The following is a 15,892-nucleotide window of genomic DNA, read 5'->3' as shown; positions in this document are numbered from 1 at the left end:
TCTTCAGGAGTAAAGGTAGAGATGAGGCTGGAATCATAAACTAGTCACATGGCAAAGGGAGTTGAATACCATGCTGAAGAATTTCAGCTTTGTCTTCCAGGCAGTGGAAAACACTGGAAGGGCTGAAAACAGGGGGAGTATATGATACAATGTAATTTTTGAAAGATTTCTAGGGTGGAACATATGGAAGATTAATAAAGGTAGATTGATTAAATTGCCTATGACTGCATTAAATTGCCTATAACTGAGCTAGGGAGCTACAATACTTAAACGTAATTTAATTCAGTCTTACTCGAACTAAATCCTCTAGAGTGACTATTGAATCCTACCTCATCCTCTGCCAAAAACTGACTCTCTAAGGAAACACTTGTCTGTTGAGGGGAATCTGGCATTGAGGAGTAGCTGATGCCTCATGGGACAGCCAAGTGGAGCTGTCAATAAAACGTTAACAATATGAATGAGAAAGAAGGAGTCACGCTGGGTAAAAAGAGAAAACCAAAAGGCTAAGCATACATTATTTAAAGAAAGAAATCTGACTTTATGAAAAGACATGAACACTTTTGCAAAATATTCTTTAAAGTACATTATAATATAGATATTCCTGGCATTAAAATTTTGCTCAAATGGAAATGTTATCAGTCCACTCAATATGGATATTTTATAATACTTCCAATACTATGTAAGACAAAAACTAATGTTCCTGGCCAATATGGGATAACAGGGACTGGATTTACTCTTCTGCTTTAAACTACAAAAAGAAACACAAAATACACAAAACAATGGTTTCAAGATATTGCACAGTAGGTGGTGCAGGAATATAGTCCTTCAGAGAAGGGAAGTTAACAAGGTGAGCCCTAAAATTGCATCAATGTACTGTGTGGGAGCAATATCCAGACTTTAATGCAGAAAAGTGGAGAAGACCTAAGTACAAAACAACATTTTTTATTGAGTTGAGGTTACAGAAAACTGAATTCTGAAAGACTAAAGCAGGTATACTTTGCTGACCAAAAACCTAGAAAAGAGAAAGCTATATAGGAAAGTCTCTATAGGAAAACAGAGATCCTTGTATGTCTGCAGAAGGATCTCCTCAGGTCCTTGGCATACTGCTGATCTACTGTGTGTGAGAGGAGACTGCACTAGGAAGGAGAACAAAAAGACTAAGGAGTCAGCAGAAAAATACATGGAGCCAAAAGGTCACAGTTCATGCTTCCATCATCCATAGTGGAAAGACCTCATAGGACGTGAAGTATCAGGCAGAATCCTTAGACTTACTCAAAATTAAAAATTTTTCTCCTTGAAAGACACTGTTAAGAAAAACTAAGGGGTCAAATACACACTGGGAGAAAATATTTTCAAAACAAATGTCTGAAAAATAAAACCTTGCAGCCAGAATATAGAAAGAACTTCTACAATTCAATAACACTAATAGGTAAACAACTCTATTTAAACAATGTGCACAGCATTTGCACTGACATTTCACCAAAGATGAATATGAGAGGCAAATAATGGAAAAGAGGCTCAAGATAATTAGTCATTAAGGAAAAGCAAAAATATCAACACATCGAGCTACCACTACACACTCTATTTGACAGTTACCACTCAAAACACTGATAACATGAAGTATAAATTAAGATGTGGAACTTTCATGTGTTACTTGTGAGAATCTAAAAATTATATACTTACTTCAGAAAACATGTCAACAGTTGCTTATAAACACATCTCCTTCCATACAACACAGCAGTCTGTGCTAGATACGTACCAAAAAGTGATGAAAGCACATGAACCCAAATGTGTATTCAAAACTTATAGTAGATTTATTCTCATAGGTAAAAACTGTAAAACAAAACAAGTTTACATCAACTGACAACTAGATGAACAAATTATTGTATATCTGCAAAATAGAAAACTACTTAGCAATAAAAAGGAGCAGATTATGTACAATAACAAAATAATTCTTAGAAGTATTTTCTAAGGAAAAGAAGCCAGCCACAATTGAACATATTTTCTGCAATGCCATTTTTATGAAATCCTAGAAAACTCAAAGCTTTAATTTATAAAAACAGACAAGTGATTGCCAGTGGCCACAAAGGAAATGAGATGAAATGATGCCAAGGAGCATCGGGGAGCTTTGAGGATACTGGAAATGCTCCATCATGATTCCGTCGTGATTATGATGTTGGCTTGATAATGTACACGTTTGTCAAACTCATGAAGCTTACACTCAAAACTGGTAAATTGTATTATGTGTATCTTATGTATCAATAAAGCTGATTTTAAAAAATTAATGTGGATATGGACAGTAGGGTACACTAGATATGAATTGGGAAGCACAAATATGAGAATCCTGCACTTTCCATTAATTTTTCTCTGAACCCAAATGGCTATAAGAATAAAACCTACTTTTTAAAAATGCAATTAAAAGTACTGCTAAAAGATGAATTTCACCATAAAAACTAATGTAGCTTTGCTAAAATCTTAAGACTTTAATATAAGATAAAAGAAGTAGATAAAACTCATAGGATTTTTAATTAAGAGAATTATTTTTGTGTGGTTATTATGTATGGAAGAAAATACTAAATATTCATTAACATGTATTGAAAGTAAAGATTAATTTTTCCATGTAGATTATAAAATGTAAATCCACTTAAAATTGACTGGAATTTCTGTCTTCCTCTTTGGCTATTGAAATAATTTCTTAAAAAAATATTTAAAGCTTCTGAAGGCATTTTTTTGAGATTCACATTTGATTACTGTCTTCAAAATAGAAATAACCACCAAAAAATCAAAATGAATTTCATACAATAAAGTTCAGTAAAAGCCAGACTCCAAAAGTACATGCTGCATGTTTCCATTTGTATAAATTTCAAGGAAAGGAGACACTAAACTATAGTGATAAAAGTCAGATTGTTGGTTTTACTTCAGGAACTATTGTCTGAAAACTGGCATTAAGGAATCCTGTATATTTCTATCAGTGGTAGCTGTGTGTGTGGGTTTGTGAAGTTGCAAAATTATCAGGTTTTACTATTAAGAAACATTCACTTAGTTCATGTATTTTGTGCTTAAATTTGAGGTGGTTTTTGTTTTTTTCTGTATAAGAGATGCATGATCTACTCAATACTTTTCTACTTAATATTTCCCTCCTGGTTCTTGTGCTTCCTTTGTTTCCCTAGTAAGTAAGATGTTCTACCTTCAACTCTTATTTTCCTTGCACCACTTTCGTGTTCCCTTTCTATTTTCTCTCTTTGTCTCCATACATATATTTTTAACCCTCACAATATCCCAAAATGTATGAGGCATTGGGGATTCAAACATGACCATACCTGTAAAAAAGGTATGGTCTTCCTCCCATGAATATTTAATGGAGTAAGAAATATTTAATCTAGGAAAGAAGGGAAATATTATGTTTTAAAAATCACTCAGTAGCCCTGGCTGGTGTGGCCTGGTGGATTGAGCACCTGATTGCAAAGCAAAGGGTCACGTGCCTGGGTTACCGGCCAGGTCCCCAGTAGGGGGCAGGTGAGACACAACCACACATTGAAGTTTCTCTCCCTCTCTTTCTCCCTCCCTTCTTCTCTCTCTAAAAATAAATAAAATCTGGGGGAAAAAATCACTCAAATAAACAGCTCAATAATAGCATATAATGGTGAGACTTGAACTCAGCTGTTAGGTCAGAAGAAGTTTTTCTGAATAAATAAACATCATATTTTAACAGCTTTTGACTTTATTGATATATTTTCCTAGAATTTGTTCCAGGCCCTCTTTCTTTCTCTACTATAATCTCTGGATTGTCTTGTATATATCTATTATTATATTTAACAATGATATCTCTAGGCCAGACTGCTGCTCTGAGCTTAAGATTTATACCTATCCCTGCCTTCTTGACGTCTCCAGGGACAGCAATATATCCTGCTTGAAAATCAATTTTAAAAGCATAAAGTAATAAAAAAAGAAGAAATAATAACATTCTTGCTGCCTTGAGTCTCCCAAATTGACCTACTAGTGTTCCCTATTTCAGTGTTACATCAGTTGTCACACAGGCCAGAAACCTAGAAGTTAACCTTGACATCTCTTTTTCTTATGTCAATACATTTCCATGACCTGTCAGTTAATTAATCTATGTCAATCTCTATTGCATTGTTCACTAAAATGCCCCTCATATCAATCCATACTTCCTCTTTTTATCCCCAAAGCCCTGTTCATGCTATATCATCTCCTACATTGTGCTCAAAAATACTTGCTAATAACTTTTCATAGTTCTTAATATGTTATAGGGCCTGATCAAGTGCTGTGCTGTTGGGTAGGGGAGGATAAAATAGTAGTTGCCTTGTAATCATACATAAAACATTAAATTGTTAGTGATTGAAAGAGATGAAGATATGGTGGGTTGTGTATATTTTGTGATCTTCCTTGGAAACCAAATTATTTTCACGCCAGGGGATTAGTTGTAAGTTCAAAGTTATGTGAATTCAGAAAAGCATGGGTGCATGCACATGCGTACAGAAAAACACACCTAAAGTAACACTTTAAAAAGTACTTTTTAGATAGTCAGCTATTTCAAGCTTGTACAGGACAAACATTTATTCATAGTACTTACATAAAGTTAATGTCAGCATTCCTAATGCTTTGGATGACCTTAAAAACTTTGTCCAATTCTTGCTGTGCATAATACCCATTTATACATGGATTGAGAGCCTTGCTGGCTCGCCCTTGGCAATATCACATCTTGAAGAGGCCCCTAAATTCATTGCATTTCATCTTTTAAATACTACATTACAAATTGAAGGGTTTCTAATATTTTATACACCACAGCATGATACCTTTGCCTCTATTTCAGAAGATATAACAGAATTTCAGAAATTCAATTAGATTCTTAAATAGATCCCTTCCTATAGTAAGACAAGATCGGTACTTGCTCATACTGATATACAAAGGGCCAAGACTAAGCATGACATGACAAGATGTGGGATGTCTCACAGACTTGCTTATGATATACAGCTGTGGTGTGGGGGGAAGGAGGATACACTACTGTAACAATAAGTTATAGCGTTCTGAAAAACACCTGCAAGTACCAGAAAGTAAGCAGACTAGAGTCAGCCTGCCACATCATTCATTCACACTCGTTATATCCACCAATCTTTATTGAGATCAAACAAGGGGACACTGATAAGTCACATGGGCAGCTACTCATTAAGCAAGTTTAAATTAATAAGAACAAGTATCAAGTTAATCTGTAACAAGTCTATACATAATACATAGTTAATGTTATATATACACATACATACACATAACAGACACATGGAGGTATATCCTCCTTCCTTTTTTAATATGAGAGGTATTTTGGAAGTTTGGTCATCAATTTTATCAGTTCTCAGAATATCCTGAGGTAAAAAAAAAAAAAGTGATCCAGAAATAATGAGTCATCATGGGTGGTTCTTCTCTATGAGATAACTTCTCTCTTTGCATGTTTTCCAAATGTCTCATATACTTATGTGACCCTGCATAACATTTATTATATAATGGAAATAAAGATGGGTAAAGCATAGTTCAACACAGATGAGTGAATTAATATGGAATATGAAGAAAAACTCTTTTTGTCATTTTAGAATAGAAACTGACATGCTGTGCTATTTATAGAATTGAAAATCAAATTTTGAAATGTTGCTTTTTTCCATAATATATTTTTTGGGAGAGAATAAAAAGTCTTGATGATTACAACATTAAAATGTCATAAAACATGGAATCTGACTTAAGAAGCAGTTTTGACCGTGAGCTTTTAGGTCCACATTGTTTATTGGTTTTATCCTCTTCTCAAGCCATATGTTAAGTTACAAATACTGAAATTGCTTCATTAAATCACATTTTTTCTTCTTTTCTGTGTCAGTTACCTATTGAGAACATATGCTATCTTGCACACTAATGCTTACTCTCAAGTCATACTATAAGCTTTATGCTCTGAAAATAAGAGAGAAATAAAAATGTCACCATATTCTAGCTGAAAATAAAATTTCATCACAATAATATTATAAGCATTTAATTTTTAAAGCAAAACTTATAATGATGTAATAACAAATTCACAAAGTTCTTGGACATACAAGACTATACTAAAGGGTGGTTGGCCACATATTACCCCCTGGATGTAGCCATGGTTTACTTTATTTGATCTATACAGGTAAGAAAACTTAGACCAAAGATTTGTGTTCAATTCAATTGATGCTAGTTTCTTAAGTTGTAAGATCACTCTGAACTTACTTGTTCAATAAACAAACCATTTCTTATTTCATTTTTTACATAAGAGAGATTAAGCATTTTAAGAGATTGTACTATTAACTGTAAGAAGGTGTGTATCTGTACCATTATTTTACCCATTCAGGTTCCACTTTCCTCCTATTTCTATTTTCTTTATTCCCCCATTAAGTTGTCAACATTTTGGACAGAAATGTTGACAACTTCTTTTAAGAGATTTTTCTAGAACAAAATCTATACAGCCAAGTCCCAGTCAATGAACAGTAAATCATATACACAATAGGTTTTATCCTGCCAAACACTGAGAGAGACAACAAACCAGTAGTGCTGGAGTTTTTCCCCTTTGATGCCAGAGGGTTGAAAGTAGTCTTTCGATTACATCATTTCATTTTTTCTTGTCCATGAAGGAAGAATTTGCTGTCTCCACTTTTAGATGTGATTCTTTACAAATGTCGTATCTTGTACACACCACCACAATAAACGAATATATGTAGAGTTGGTATTTGGTAGAGAAATGGAGGAGGTAAAAATAACTCAGAATCATTAAATTCAGGTCATTTCTCCAAAAATAACATGGAAATATGGCCTTTTGTTATTTTTTATCATAGCAACTTTTATTCTCCCAACCAAGTCACGAAATCAATTCGTCTACCATGGTAACGCCATTAGAATGAAACACAGCATCTGCATACCAGACCTTTCTGACTGGCTGAGGACAACACAGATCACTTCCGGTTAAGACGCTCAGGGAAATTAAGTATACAGAATGGAATGCCCTAAATTAGAATATCCATAAGATGAGAACAGAAACAACGGATTCGACCAGAAATCAAGTAGTCAATATTGCTTTCTCAAATTTAGTGAAACAAAAACAAAGTTGCTTGTGAAGTTCTTGGGCTTCCTCAATTTCTCTGCCGGTGTATAGAATAAAATGATTTAATTCATTCAATAAACGAGAAATTTATAATATATTTAAGTGTAGGTATATATTGTACTTACACAGATTGATTCTAGAATAATTGGATAATCAGAACCTGCATAAATGTTTTCTAGAAAGCCTCACTTTACCAAATCAATGACTAACCTTTGAATTACTATCACCAGTAATTTCTCAGTATAATTTTTTTGTGTTTTTAAATCAGATCAAGCGTCCATATCACATAGTTATCAGTTGGAAACAATTCTGGCTGCTCCATCCAGAATAACAAAACTAAGAAGGAATTAGTAGAATGTAGAAAAATATATGAGCCCAAGTTAAATTGTTTTAAATAAAAGTGCCAGGAATAAAAGATCAATTTGTTAGTACTTGAGGATACAATTTCTAATGTACATTCACTGGTAAATAAAATGTGAATGAAAAACCTCTTCAGTCTGAAGTGCCTATGGCCTTCATGTTATAAATGCAAGTAAAGGAAAATATCCTAGAATAAAGTAGCTTATAAAAAAATCTCAAAAATGGTTTTAACAAGAATGGCAATGCTATACAAATCTTTGCTGCATTTCAGATTCATGCATTATGTTTATAGACCTTATTTACCTGTTGTGTTCAGTAAGTACCATAGACCGTTGAATATTAAAAATACAATGATTTTCTTTTGAAACAACTTCAGTGTTTTAAAAATGGGTATAAATTTGGGTCATATTGATTTTATAGTGCATGCAATATGAGTTTAGCTTGCCCTTTTCAAATGATAATTGAGAGGCAAGATAGACATTTAACTTATCATACCCGATTGCTAATTAATTTTACATCTTCTAATATATATCTTATACTCAAATTCAAAAGCAAAATTTATTCACTTGCATTTACCCTAATTCCAAGAGTATAAACAGCACTCTACTTTTAACCTAGTCCATATTATTACAAAATGCCCTGGACCTTACCGGTTAATTTTTTTAAATTTATTTATTTTTAGAGAGAGGGGGTGGGAGGGAGAAAGAGAGGGAGAGAAACATCAATGTGTGGTTGCCTCTCACATGCCACCAACCAGGGACCTGGCTGGCAATCCAGGCATGTGCCTGACTGGGAATCGAACCCATGACCCTTTGGTCCACAGTCTGGCACTAAGTCCATTGAGCCACACCAGCCAGGGCCCTTACAGGTTAATATTAAAAATATTTTTATACATGAAAGATTCTTAAATGTGTTTTTTAATTATAACCAGTGATTTAGTAGAAGCTTATTAAATGAATGTAAATTGAATTCCATTAAGTAAAACTAAATCATTATGAAATCAAGACTTTTACAACATGCATTATAATGAGAAAAATATGCAGTTTGAAAAGTCTTCATTTTTTTTTCATATAAAGTAAGCTTTGCATCTGTTGGAAAGTCTAACTATAAAAGGATTTCACCTGTGTCATTTATTCTAACTGTTTATTTACTTTGATTTTTGAAATGTCTTAAATTTAAGAAAATACAAATTTTAGAATTACTTTATTATAAAGCATAGTTTAAAAAAATAAAAATTAGCTCTGATAAAACTGCACATTAATACTTAAATTTTTTAATGGAAAAATGATAGGCTCCAAAATTCCAGGTATGGATGTTGTGCTACAAGTTAGTAAAGAGACATTATGCAACCTTTGATAATGACACAATGCAGCTTAATTCTGATTAGGCTTATCTGAGAAGCACAAGAGAAATTATATGACACCTTCTTTCTTTATTTCATGTTGACAAAATAATTCCTTAACAGATCAGCAACTTCAGAATCCTTGTTCTGCTACACTTCAAAGATTTTACATTGAAAGAGCTTATAAATATGGAAGTATTAACATATTTTTCACTTGTCTAAATTTACTTGGAGCATATCAGGTGAATCTACAGTATATAGTTTATTACACAGGTTGGTGTTAATATGCATAGGATGAAATTACATCAACTTCCAGAGGAAATAGAGTAAACCACACTTTTGGGCCAGCTATCCTTTTCTACAGCCCTTTTCGAAAATCTATAATTTTAAATAACCCTTTAAAGATTCTGTGATCAATTATTAAAACTTACAATTTTAAAATGTACATCTATAAATATCTTTTAAAAATTGTTACCAGGAATTGAAAGTTTAATGCTTGTTTTTCTGTATTTGGCCTCTGCACATGAATACTTGAAAATGTTTTACAACTTCATATGCTTCTTACAAACTTTATTGTAAGAGATGTTTTCAATAGGCCACATTAACCTTTGAAAGTATACTTCACTTTTGCTATAAAACTATGATAATTCAGAAGAAAAGCAATGTAGGAATGAGGCAAAACAGGATATTCTAGATTGGTTGCCATTTACTCAGCATTAATGTAATGAAATTAAATAATTCAAAACAAAATTAGAACTCGATTGTCTTCATTCTTTCCCACATCAAATATAATTGATAATAAATCTTGAGAGAGGAAGACATAAAGTAAACAAATGTTCCAATCTATCAAGATAAGGAAAGAAAGATAAAAAGGAGGGAAACCACAAAAGAGATATCCTTGCATGTAGTAATGACAGGAAGGGCAAAAGAGATTTCTGTGAACTACTATTTCAGTGAATATACAATTAGCCACATATAAAGATGGTAGAGAAGACATAAAACTTCAGGAAACAGGAAACTTTTCCACAGCCAATATAGGAAATTAATCAGAATGCTAATTAGGAAGAAATTTATTCATCACAGAGAGCATGGGGTAGCTTTACAAAGAGAAAATCAATGTAATTTACTTTTTTGGCAGAGTGGCCAAGCCACAGAGGCAGGAAGAAAATGTAAGATCTCAATTTTCTTACATAAAACTTACTAGATTTAGCAGGAGTAAAATTTCTTTGTGTGTGTGTGTGTGTGTGTGTGTGTGTGTGTGTGGTTTTTTTTTTAATAAAAGGTGGGCTTAATTAATTTTTATAATTACTGAAGATCCTGTGCTCTGATTTGGGGGTAGTTTACAACTAACTGACTTTCAAAGACTGGTGTTAATAACTGTTAATTGGTTCTTGGTGGATATGAGAAACTACTTAAAAACAGAAAACTAAAGCTAAAAATAAGCAGGAGCTCTTGGAGCTTGGAATGACTAGATCTTGGGAAGAAAGAAGCTGCTTTTCACATCTGAAGTAGTCACCGAGGAGAATCGCCCTGGCTCAGATTTCCCCTGGAGATGATTGCCAAAGGAGAGATGACTAAACTGGAAGCCTCTTTCTCATGAAGAGCTAAGTTTGTTTTAAAGGAGTATAGGATAGCTACGTGGACTTACGGAACTTTTACAGCTGGGAGAAAGAATATTTATATTGTATTGGAGAAATGATACAAAATGGAAACCAGTGTTTACAATATTCTTAAATGGTAGAGAGGAACAAATAAAAATATCAAAACAGAAAAATAAAGATGGAAAACTATAATACAGTAGAGGAGATTCTACCACTAAAGTAACGAAACTAGGTACATATAAAAATAAATATATCTATCTTTTCTAAGCATGGGATTCAGGTGTTTTAAATATAAGGCAATAGTGTATGTTCAAAAAAAATAATAAATAGGCATCATTAGAGAGAAAAATTAGTATAAAATAGAGTCAAAGAAGGACATTTCTACTATTAAGGCCTCAATAATGATGAATTTAATGACACAGAGCTTTCTGGAAAACTGCACTGCACAATGAGAAGGAATCGCCAAGAAAATTTCTATTGGTAAATCATGTGGATGCAAATAACATCATGCAAAGATTCAGAGAATCATGTTTAGGGTAGCCCTAAGGGGTTAAATGAAGGACTTGGGAAAGGAGGCTGTTTTCTTTATCGCTTCCAAGGCAAATAATTCTGCAAGAGAAAAATCAGAAGGCAAACTTGGTTCTAGGCTCTCCCTTCTTCCATTTTTATAACAGTTTTATTAGTTCTTGAAAATAGTTTAACTTTCTTTTTTTTAATGGTGCTCATGTAGTTTTGGATAGTATATTTAGTGGTTAAGAATGGGAAGATAACCTCTAAGATAAATTTTCTTCCTTTGGTACTAAACTGGATGACCTTAAATAAGTCAGTTTCTCCAAGACCCAGTTATCCTATCCATAAAATTGCAGTAACAATCATGCTGATCTCACAGGGGAGTTGAAAAAATTAGAGCATTCTGAATCTCAAGCCACATAATAAATGCTTAACAAATATTAATTTTACTATCACTGTCAGGCTTTTAGGAGTCCATAAATACTATTGGAAGGTATATTTGAGCATTTGTTTTGGAAATATGAAAAAAAAAAGGACATTACCTGACAGAGGTGTATAATAATGAACAAGACGGTGACCAAGGACAACCTTGAGATCATCCATATCAAGCCTTCTAATCTCACCTATCAGTTACGGCTTCATAGCAAAATCCGTACATTTGAAGTTTCACATGGCCGAGCTCATGTGGAACACTTGCTATATTTATAATAGAACTCTATTAACTATTAATATTTGCACATGTTGACGGAACCTTAATATCTTCATTGGTAATTTTACATTTCTATCAATTACCTGTAATGTATTTCTCAGTTTTTTGACATTAGGGATGCATGCAACAGTGTGACCTGATAAAGACATGCATTTCAAACCTTTCACCTCGAAGTACACAAAATGGATGAGTGAAAAAACTATACTATAAATGAATGTAAGCTGAGGCAAGTGAACCCATTCAGTAGTACAATGAACACATTTTAAGAATGTAACAATTAGAATATTACGAGACTTCTGTGAAAAATAAAATTAATTTCTATGTTCAAATCTTATATATTACATGTGCGCAGACTTGCTTCATATGTGTTACCTCAGAAGCAATCAATCAGTCTGCAGACCCTGCTGCAGAAACCCACCAAGTCCTCAGAGGAGGACTGTGTGAACCCCAAATACTGGCGGTGGGCTCCTCGAAGGACTGAGCAGACAGAGTCCCACACAGTGCCTGCACAAAAGGGAGGCCGATTCATTAATCTTGGAAGAAACATACTGCAGAACAAATGGATGAGGAAAAAATGGGAAAGTTACAAACTAAGCAGTAGGGTGGGAGTGCACCACTGAGCAACAGGGGGGAAGGAAATGGATGACGTGTCCTGCCACAGGTCGTCAAGCTGCCTCAGAAGCCAAACAAAGTAGCAAGGAGAGAGTTTCTCTACAGACATCTGCTGAAATTCTCTTTCAGCAAAGTCACATCATATGACAAGTTCCTGACACACCTTATTGAAAATTCTATTCATCAAAGATAAAGGAAATGAATTATCTGGGAAATGACTCTCTGGACTTAATTCTAACCAACAAAGAATTGATTCATGAGGTGAGAGAAATAGGAACCCTGGGAAAAAAAAGAGTTCACTGGCCTAAAATTCCATGATAGCCCAGGAGATGGAGACTGGATTCTTACTTTATTGGACATTTGGAAATACACATCCATGTCCTAAAGGCAATCACTGAGAATTTTGGGCACATTTTCTTCCAATTTATTTTAAACTCCTTAAAAAAAAAGCTTAACAGCTTTATTTAGAACGAATTTTAGTTTAAAAAAATGTATCTGTAGATATTTTAATCGACCACATTAGACATATAACTTTGTATCTCTTTGTATGTAATTTTATAATGTACATATTTAATTGTTTCCATTTAATTGTTGTGATTAACCTAATCTGAATGCCTACAAAATGATAAACTTCATGGTTTAGAGAACTTTGCACCTGTCACTTTCAACTTATTGTAGTCCTATTTAATTAGCAATCACGCTGCTTTTGTGACATTATTATTAATCCCAGCTCCTTGTATGTCCCTACTGGCCCGGGACAATAGTGCTCAGAGTTTCATCTAGAGAACTCTAAATTCTTCAGTAACTTTTCTTACAGTCTGCCAGGTCAAAACACCTTTTAAAATAATATGAAGATATAATTGGACTTTTTCACTTTCATTTGCAGTGTTCCAGAGGCTGCAGGTGGGTGCTGTCACCAGGAATTAAACACATATGTAGATACAAGATCCCATCTACTAGGCCAGGAATTAAGGAACTGAAAAAAATATATAAAGCAATATTACATTCTCACTAATTTTCTTTGGAAATATATTTTCATTAAAGTGTATATTGTGTTTACCTGTCATTAGTTTATTGCTACTTAAAATGAAGTAATAAATATATATTTTAAATGCCTGTGTTATGATTTTATTATAGATTTTATTATATTCAGGGTCTTAAATAATTTAAATAAGTATAATGAAAACCTGAAACCAAAAAGTGTTATATATTAACATAATCTTTGTCATATTTCCTGAAAACACTTTGCTTAATTTGTGCTTTGCACAGCAACACTGCTTAAATTAACAGAAGAAATTAGAAATTAAATGCATACATAATTTTTAAAATAAAAATTTTGATTTTGTGTTATTAAGTATTTACTTCTCTTTTTAGAATTTTTCTTATCATTTAAGCTTAGAAACCTATCACAGTTTTGAATTTGAGCTATATTTATTTATTTTGTTTCTAGAATTTTAGTCATTTGAATTTCTATATTTAATTATTTTCGTTACAGGGAAAATATATTGTTGTATGGTATAAAAAACAAAGTGTTTTACCCCCCAAGCTTAATTTTGTTGTGCTATATAAGAACCTAGTGTTTTTATCTTTTCAAGCAACAAAAAACAATTTGCTATTAACATTATTATGCTGTTGTTTTCTGTTTGTTTCATTTTTGTTTTTGAGTAACTGTGGATCAGAAGGAAACTTCATTATATAAGAAAAAGGGAAACAGAATCAAGAGTAATGCTTGTAACTAAAAGAATTTACTAAATTCTGAATAAAACTGTTTAGGTCAGGCAGGCCCTAAGGACACAGAGAGATCTTGAGGAGGGGGAAGGGAAAAAAAAAGAACAAAGGAAAAAAAGAGGTAGAATTGTAGAATCGTTTGCATTCTTTTTACCACAAGAATGAGGGTACTTAAAAACCAAGAATTCCTTAAACCAAGTGGAGTTAGAATTTTGATCAAAGCTGCCCTGCATGCTAATTTTATTCCCACCAGCCAGCAACCGGATCTTGCCTTATCATTACCTCTGGTTTGGAAATACAAAAGGAATAAAAAACATATGACAATTATATAATAATAATTAGGAGTAGAGATAGAGGTGAAAGAGTCAATTCAACCCTGAGGGACCTCTGGGGGGCATTTGGGTAGGGTTTGTTTCACAGGAAAATAAATGACATGACAGGGAAGAACATGTAGCAGAGACTTCCCTGTAGCCTGCCTGCTGGAGACAGCATTACCTTACCCATTTTCCTAAACACTCATACTTAGCAGGGAACCCTGCCCATAGTCATGTGATCCTTAAGGACCGGGATATTCTCTGAGATGCATCATTACGCGATTTCATCATTGTATGAACATCACAGAGTACACTTACACAAACCTGAATGGATAGCCTACTGCACACCTAGGCTATACTGTGTGGCTTATTTCTCCTAGGCTACAAACCTGGATAGCATGCTGCTGCACAAAACATGAGATTAAATCAAGCAGAAGAGAAACGATGCAATCAGAAGACATGGTAAACCTGAGGTGTATGAGGCTGCAGATGGTGTAACATAGCACACTAATTGACAACAAATTTTTTATAACCAGAAAGAATACACTCTAAAATAATGCAAAGTATTGTGTAGTGAATGCATTACCAAGAACATAATCATTTATTATCATGATCAACTATTATGTATTCCACATAAGTGAATGTGCCACGTTTTTATACAACTTGCAGTGCAAGAGATTTGTTTACATTATTGTGACCACAGACTCGTGAGTAATGCGTTGTACTCCTCCTTATGGCTCCATTGTAATTTCACGGGCCCACCGTCGTATATGTGGTCCGTTTGTGACTGAAAGAAACATTCTTATGTGGTGCTTCACTGTGTTTAGAATTTGGAAAAAGAATAATAAGATTATTCTAACTGGAATAAAATGATTAACAGGGTAATATTTTGGTGTGTTTACGGCTCAAAAAGTCTAAGTTTGATAGCACTGGGTTTGTGCTCTCTGCACCTTTTACAATTGTGTTCATTTTATACTTGAAAAAACAGACAAAAAGCATTTTATTATCTTCCAAATCACTGAGCTCTAAAGTTGGCTCTAAACCAGGGGTGTCAAACTCATTTTCACCAGGGGCCACATCAGCCTCACTGTTGCCTTCAAAGGGCTGAGTGTAACTGTAGGACTCTATAAATGTAACTATTCCTTAACAGTTAAGCAAGAGCTCGGTGCTGCTGCCCAATAAAAACAAGGTGCCAGACCGGATAAAACAAGGTGGAAGGCTGGATCCAGCTTATGGGCCTTGTGTTTGCCACCTGTGCTCTAAACCATTCTCTCTGAGCCTCCAAAAATTATTCCCTAAACCAGTTCCTCATTTGGGGAAAAACTCTTTCCCAAACTAGATTTAACTATGTCTCATACTCTGTTACTGTTATTTGATCTATTGATGTACTTATCCACGTGGTACCCACACTTCTACTGTGAGTTTCTGAGCATACCACCATAGTAGAAAATGTATCGTTGATGTTCAGTTTCACTTCACCTCGTATGACTGTAGGTTACATCCATGCTTCACACTCAATCAAGCAAGAACATGGAACACGTATTCTTTCTGCCTCAATAGATGAGCGCTCAAGGCAGGATTACTTCAGGTTCCCTTAAG

General features: G+C 33.9%; 1 protein-coding gene across 1 annotated transcript in view; it reads right to left on the bottom strand.

Annotated features, from left to right (window-relative positions):
- SEMA3A (semaphorin 3A) overlaps positions 1 to 15,892 on the bottom strand; it is a 461,493-nt gene that overhangs the window by 341,893 nt on the left and 103,708 nt on the right. The window lies entirely within an intron of this gene.

Source organism: Desmodus rotundus, chromosome 6, assembly GCF_022682495.2.
Source record: "Desmodus rotundus isolate HL8 chromosome 6, HLdesRot8A.1, whole genome shotgun sequence".
Lineage (NCBI taxonomy): Eukaryota > Metazoa > Chordata > Mammalia > Chiroptera > Phyllostomidae > Desmodus > Desmodus rotundus.
The sequence above is the reverse complement of the archived record's forward strand: the minus strand, read 5'-3'. Positions and strand labels throughout refer to the sequence as shown.